The sequence below is a fragment of the Cupressus sempervirens genome, chromosome 10 (genome assembly GCF_028749045.1).
Source record: "Cupressus sempervirens isolate cs-2001-9-10 chromosome 10, ASM2874904v1, whole genome shotgun sequence".
Classification (NCBI taxonomy): domain Eukaryota; kingdom Viridiplantae; phylum Streptophyta; class Pinopsida; order Cupressales; family Cupressaceae; genus Cupressus; species Cupressus sempervirens.
In genome coordinates, this window is record NC_143127.1 from 509,183,148 (window position 1) to 509,191,415 (window position 8,268).

Consider the following 8,268-nt stretch of genomic DNA (forward strand, 5'->3'; position numbering starts at 1 on the left):
CATTGTTTCATCAACCAATGGAGGATAGTTAAAATATCAACAGCAAATCATCTATATCCATCACAATATAATAGGAGAAAAATCGAGCAGTTTTGATGGAGCAATCTACTATATAAATGTTGCGTGTTTGTATGCTTTGCTTGTACCAACATATTTTCTCCAAATTCTTAAGTTGGGTAAGAGTTAGTTCAGCTCTTTGGAAATAAAAATGGCTGCAAGTGCTGCTGCATTCCCTCATTCTTTCAATCACTACCTTTATTCTCAACTATTGGAGGAAAATTCAGTCTCAACCATGGCCTCCATTTGTGAGATTTCTTCATATGAGGATTTTGTGAACGAAGAGAAAAGTAAACTATTAGTGATTGGAGCCACTGGTTATATAGGTTGCTTTGTTGCTCTTGTAGCTATAAATGTAGGCCATTCTACCTATGCTCTTATTAGACCCATCACTGCCCATGATTCTGCCAAAGAAAAGTGCCTCCATGAATTGAAAGATTCTTGTGTTAGCATTGTCTATGTATGTCACTAGCTCTGTTCATAACTAAGATTTTGTGGTAGATATGTATGGCACAGTTGTAAAGTGTGTGTACTTGTTTAAAATATTGATTTTACAGACTGTAGATTGTTTTGATTGGTCATATAGGTTTAGAATATATGATTAAGCTTTGGTTGTTTGTTCATGGTAACTACTATTGCAGCTATTTGCTAAATTGTTAGATAGCGGTCATCTCACAAATAATCATGTTTGACTATCTTGTTGTGAAGTTGGGTATTTAGAAATTATGTTAAGAAGGGGTGTTCGGTCAGTGATCTCCTTATCAATGAGGCTAATTTGGTTGGGATCATGAGCTATATTATAGTTGTAAAAATTTGTGTTCTAATGGGTTTTATTAATGTCTACATGTTTTGTAATGGGTCTTATTAATGTGCATGTATATTATAATGGGTGTTCTGCAGGGAGATTTAAGTGGTCATAATTCAATGGTAAAGGCCATGCAAGGCATTGATATTGTTATTTCAATTGTGGGCAGTGGTCAACTTACAGATCAGCTTAAGATTGTAGTCACCATTAAAGAAATTGGCACTATTAAGGTCAGAACATAGGACCCTAACATTATTACCATGAATGCTTGCTAACTGTAATAGACTTAAGAATTGTTGAACTTTGATGCAGAGGTTTCTTCCTTCAGAATTTGGGCATGATATAGATAAAGCCAATCTAGTAGAACCAGGGCTAAGCTTTTACAAAGAAAAGAGAGTTGTTAGGAGGGAAATTGAGGCATCCAACATTCCATACACTTATATCCCATCACATTGTATAAAAAATTTGATACAATTTTTCATTTACTAATACTTACAACTCTTGCTTGAAGTTTTGAAAAACCACCAGAGCCGAGCTTGTGTGTCCCGTGCTTTTCTAGTCTTGCCTTTGTTGCCTTTGATGTGTCAAGCAATCTATGAAAAGTTTGAAATATGTTAGATAGTATAAATATAGAGGTTAATTAGTACATAATTAGATTCTCAATAGTATCACATACCTTGTTGTACTCTCCACTGGTGTAATATTATTTTTCTTGTCAGCTTAATACTTTCCATCCAAAATCAGAGCCTGCCACTCAACCTCAGGAACATAGGGCAGACGCTCATGCCTGGGGTTATCTCATAAATTTTTTCTGTATTGGTCCCTAATAGACTTCAAACATAAACCAGCTTTTTCAAGGAGCTTGTTTCTCTCGAATGCATGAGGTCCAAAGAGTTGGGTCATGCTCTCTATAAGATCATCCTTCAATTATTTGCGTTGGTTATTCCACCTTTTAAGTAAAAAAAAACATGTTAGACTCATAAATGAAGTGAAGCTACCTTTAATATAGTTCAAGAAATGGATGAAAAGGAAAACTATTATAGCAATGATATGAAATCAAAATAGTGGTTTGGGGTTTTAGTTAGGATATGATGTTCCACCAAGTATGCATGGTGGGCCCGAATATTCGCAAACACTCATCACCAAGTTTTCTCCAAAAAAGATCATTCCCTACAAAATAATCATGGGATCATTAGTCGATGAAGAGTGATCAAAAACTAAATTACTGTTATATCACTATAGAATAATAATAACTTTAAAGTACCTGGAACTTTGGCTACTTTTAATGGAATACCTTCATCATCACTGACGATCAATGTGACATCCTTCACCGTTCTCGTACTAGGAACATAGGAACATCTAGGAAATGATGTTGTAGCTCCTATTGCAAAAAATTTCATAATTTTCATAAGTCTTTGTCATGAAGTATAAAAGAACAAATGATAATTGATGTTAAAAAGTTGTAAAAAAAAAATTATTTGTTGATGTCATAAGAGAGAAAAAGAGGGATTTGTGTACCAGTAGATGGTGCACCAGTCGATGCCTGTAAGCTGTGTGTTGCTGACTTAGCAGTCGAAAAGAGATTTATGGTTGTCCTAGATGGAGGTGGCATCATCATAGGATTCAATTGATGTGAAGCTGAAGAATAAAATTGTTAGAGCATGCATAAATATAGAACGTGTGGACTAGCATGGACAAGATTGTTAGAGCATTAAAAAAAAGGATTGTTTGAGCATGTATTGTCAATGATTATGATCATTCCTATATATATTCAGTGGAAAACAGAAGTGGGGAATGGAACATGCGATCTACCTGAACCACCTACAGCACCCTCATCATGGGAACGAGGCTCAAAATCATGCAAAAAACTCTGTAAAGACAATGCATCCATATTTTAATTAATGCCATAAAAGAGCATAACATAAAAACCATTATTGAACTCTTTTTATAATTAAAAATTTCATTAATAATTACTTTTAAGGTTTTAGAGGTGTGCATCAATTCAGCTCCCCTTTCTCTTATTTCTTGAGTAGTAGGCTTTATGGTTGCCAAACGTAAAATTTCTCTGCCAATTTTCTTTAGCAAATTTTTAGTCAAACCGATCGGGTCATTGGTGTCTGCTAAATCAATATAAAAATGGTCCTCCTCAGGGGGGTGCTGCTGATCAGGAACTGCAGGTTCCTTTCCCTCCCTCCGACCACTAGCCCTCTGTGACAACAATAGTATTAGTATTATCAAAATTACTCCAAAACAATGAAGAAAACAACATTAAAAAAAAAAACATTTTGCTTCTATCTAGTTTGCACAATTACAATGAGTTTTACTTTCTCGTGTGTAGATGAGTTGGGAACATCGCTAGCATCCCCTTCGGGCGGATGCTCCATATTGTGCCCCTGTGTCAAAGATCAAGTATAAAAATGTTAGCCAAAAATTTATTGACTAAATGGTATGTTGGAGTCATTGATTGGAAGTTGGTTTAATAGTATGTACCACCCCCATGATAGTAGCCTTGTTTGTATCTATGCGATCAATAAGAAGCTCTTCCCCTGCACGTATTGATTTTATCGCATAGATGAATACACAATTTCCCTCGCGCGCCTCAAATTTACAATTGGGTTGCTTTATAGTTGACCCAGGTCGTGTACTATTTATAAAACCTGCAATATTCCCTATTTCTTTTGGCCTTCCATCAATGTATATAGCCACACTTTTACTTTGATTATTGTCTTGCTGTTGTATATAATTTTCTGAGAGGGCATACCTACGCATAATTTTTTTATATTTAACAATTTGCATCCAACTTTTGTAATCGTAACATGGTCCAACATACTCCATCAATTCAGAAACTTTGTTGTAAGACACCTTTATGCCATCCATAGAAAATATGCCCAAACCATGTAGTGATGATGGTGCTATGCGATATATCCTCTTGTTAACACAAAAATCAGTGTTTATTGGAGGAAGTTCCTTGGGTACCCAATGTTTTTGTAGATGTTGGTACCTCAAGGGCACCTCGATGTCGCCTTCCATCTCATCATCATAAGAACATGACCCCCTTGAGCAAGGAAAAATTTCATGCGTTTATTGAATTTCCTTCTAGTCCTTTGACCTCTAGTTAATCTCCCTATTCTAGATAAACTGCATGTCTCACTTTCCTCTTCTATTCCTATATTTCCCTCACTCGAGGAAGACACTTCTGACAAATACCTATTCGCTGGTACCTAAAAATGGGAGATATCTTAGAAGAAATCAATCTTACTATTGATAAGTTTATTAAATAGACTATCTATAAGGAGTATTGACTTATACCTATCGATCTATGAGACTGTGCAGGATGCTCCTGAAAGGGTTTAGTTTCCTGCAAATGTAATTCAATTATCATGAGCATAATCACATCATAATCATAATCACATCCATCATTAGCATCACATAAAAATTAAAAAAATTAAAAGGTACACAATAAAACACTTAATTAAATCAAGCTCACATTATAAGCCTACTAGGGAAGTAGGCCTAGTGAAGGGCTAAAACTAGGTTTTTGTATCAGCTGATGAGTTGAGGGCTTAGTCACCTTGGGGACATGCTATTTGAAGTTGTTTGATGTGTGTGGAGGTGGAGGAAACACCTAGTTAAGGTGAAGTCAAGTTTGGCGCCTATTGAGGCATTGTGAGCATTTGATAGTTTGTTGATTAGATTGCTTGGATGAATCTATTGGATGGATTGAGGGACATTCATGGGATTATTCCAAAGATGTAGAACCTAAGGTGGCATAAGGATTTTCTGTGCACTCTGATAGGTTATGGAGTTGGCTTGGATCAAGGAGAGGGATCTTATGAAGATGCTTGGTTGGTGTTGTGAGAACACTATGGAAGTCCCTCTTGTTATGAATGATTGCAAGACCACCTAGGGTCTCTGCATCACCTACGGAGGCAGAATTATTAATCAACAAATTGGGTAAGCACTTATATTATGTTTTCCCTATGAATTTTATTCTTGGTACAACTCCCTTTTATAGATATTTAATGAATTCCCTTTTCTAAACTAAACACTTACAAATGCTTTTGACTTGAAAGAAAATAAGGCTCAATAAATTCACGCATCAATATGTGTTTTAAATAGTTTTATTTAATTAATTTAGATTAATAGTTAATTTAGATTAGCAGTATTCTATTTGTAGTTGAAACTTGTAGCTTTTAAATAGATAATGAATAAACTATGTAACCATATATATAAGACAAATATATTTCTATCAAGAAATGAATATTAAATAGATTAAGGATTGATGGCATACCTCTAAATTTCATCATCATCATCCTCGTCGTCATCATCATCATCATCATCTTCTTCTTCTTCTTCATGAAAATTTGTTTCAGGAACATCATCCAATAACTGTCGATCGTGATCACCATCTACATCATCTTCTACTTCTTCGGTATCTTCTTCTTCCATCACATTATACTTTATTGGCCTTCCTCTCAGTTCATGTCTAACAACAAATGACCAACCCGGTTTATGTGGAACCTCTGAGTAAAATACCTGCTCACATTGGCTTGGAAGAACATAAGGCTCATCCCCAACTAGCTCAAATGACCTTGTATCAACCATTGTAAATCCATTATCATGTTCAATAACAGTTCTATCAGGATCATTTGGATTAAGTCGTAGCTTGTACCATTTGACAATGAAGAGTACTAATTTGAAGGAACTAAAGTCACACTCAAGTATCTCATCCAAAATGCCATAGTATCAATTTTCAGACTCTTGAGGATGTAAGTCATTTTTAGATGAAATATTAGTCACTTGAAAGACTGTAGTTATTCTTGAATCACAAGTTTTCTTTGTGTCATCCAACACTTTGATGAGAAATTTTTGACCATTACAGAACATAGCATTGTGGTCTTTAACCTACAATAATATTTGAAACATATCAAAATTATTGTATCGTGAGTTGATAAACATACAGGTGATTAATAAATTTTTACGTACCTAGAAATCTCTTGAACCACGTGCTAAATCTATTTCCCTTTGCATAACATTGGAATCTCCATTACGATGAGCTTCTTTAACCAATGAAGATACACCTTCCCATGTTAATGTGTGACCAAAATGTTGACATCATTCAATCCATACTGTCATCCAATCAAGATTGTTTGCAATATACAAATGTAGTGCATCCCACTCTCGAGCACCTGTACAAAAAAAAAATAGACAACTTACAACCGATTTATTTTGAAGATTAAGAAATAATTTATTACAATAACATCTTATAATTTATTACCTCTCACTTTCCTCAATGTACCTTTCCCCATCAAGTACTCCCCTTCTAATTTTTTAAAAGGCTCGAGATCCCAAATGCGATCTACATGGATATTTGATGCAAATTTAGGAAGATATTCAGTAATGTACACCATAGTCTGATATACCATATATCCCTCTACCATAGAACCCTTAGGATGTGCTCTTTGTCGAACCAAAGCCTTCAAAGATTTCAAATGCCTCTCAACCATCCACATTGACCTAGTGTTTACAGGTCCAGACAATTCAATCTCCTCAACTAGGTGTATGAGGTAGTGTTCCTGTGCATTGAAAAAAGTTGGAGGTAGACACTTTTGCATTTCACACAGTAAATGAGGAATTCTTCTCTTCCAATAGTTTATATCTTCTTTATGGATTTCTTTAGATGAAACCCACCTACATTAAGAGATTCAAGTCACAAAAAATATATAGATATGAGACTTTACAAAATAATATACAATAGATTACATAGCAAGAAAAACAAATCGTGAATGTAATAAATATATACAAAAAATTGAACAAATATTACTGCTTAGCTCATATATTTTCCAAGATCATATATCACTTGTTTGATGTTATTTTTGAAGTGCTTTGGGAGAGATAGAGGAAGCACGTACTGTAGTAATTATAAACCAATCATTTCATTGTTTTCTAACATAAGATAACGAACAATACACATAGTTTATGAATATATTGTAAATATATAAGAACATAAGTTACCTTGACGAAAGTATGCCAATCATGCATTTTGATCCCTGGCCCAAATTCACTTTTTTTTTATATGAGATTGTTTATGTTCATAGCAAATCCTGTGGGAAATCGAATTTTTTGTATGACTTCTTTTATGGCATCACTTTGCTGCTCCGTTAATAACCATGGAAGGGCACTTATATTAATCTAATCTCTGTTGCTATTTGAGTGAATGAAATTTTTCAATGCATGATTGGATTGATGTATGTCATTACAAATTTTGACAATTTTTTCTTTGTCACGCCTTCCATCCAATATTTTCCACAATGTCTTTGTTATATTCTTTCCAATATGCATAGTATCAAACAAATGCACAATTTGTAAGTGCTCATAGTAGGGCAACCTACTAAATTGTCTGGGATAGCTTTTTAGTCCCTTTGGAAGGTTGTCAGTATTGCCTTGACGACGTTCACGATCATCAATTACACAATTAGTCAACAAAAATCACAATAGAAATATATAAATTACAAACATAAAACATTAGGTGGAACGAAATTACCTTGACGATTAATTCTATTATATTCCAACTTCCATAGGCGAGGTGTTATTCTTCGTGGCTTTGATGTAGTCTCTTCTTTCCCATTGAAAAGATGTTTTTCCATACTTCGATACTTATGATTCCTGTGGAGGAAATGTCTACACTCATCAAACACCTGCTTTCCTAAACTTTTTGAATGACGAGATTTCATCTTTGGACCACAAACTGGACATGCAAATTTTCCCTTTTTTTGAAGACCTACAAGATAATGATGTAATTGGATTATTAAATATGTTGATTTTTATAATTAGAATTATTGTGTGCAACTTGAATTCACTATAACATACCACAAAAATGTGTTAGCCCTGGGGCATCATGTATTGTCCATGCAAGTATTGCATGAAATTGAAATTGTCTTTGTCCTATTGGTCTAGACACGTCATACATAGTGACACTGTTCCATAACTCCACCAATTCATCGATAAGAGGCTCAATATATACATTCATATCTTTTACTTGATATTTACCTACTTGAATGAACAGTAACATTACATTATTATTGTGACCGTTTTACTGCAAGATTTGTAAGTGCATGTAAATTAATAACTATCAAATGATAAGATACCTGGAACAATCATTGCCAACATAATGTGCTCCCTCTTTATTGACATCCATGGAGAAATTTTATTGTTGATAACAAAAATAGGCCACACCAAGTAAATAGATCTCATCTCTCCAAATGGATTGACACCGTCCGCTGCCAATGAAAGCCTGAGATTATGAGGTTCTTCTTTGAAGTGTTGCCACTTTTCCTCTATGTGCATAAATGTCAAACCATCTGCAGGGATTCGAATAATGTCATCTCAACTTCTATTGCGTGCAT

At 34.6% G+C, this 8,268-nt stretch overlaps 1 pseudogene; it reads left to right on the top strand.

Annotated features, from left to right (window-relative positions):
* Positions 1-292: 292 nt before the first annotated feature.
* Positions 293-1,104, top strand: LOC149534893 (isoflavone reductase homolog P3 pseudogene; annotated as a pseudogene).
* The last annotated feature ends 7,164 nt before the right edge of the window (positions 1,105-8,268 follow it).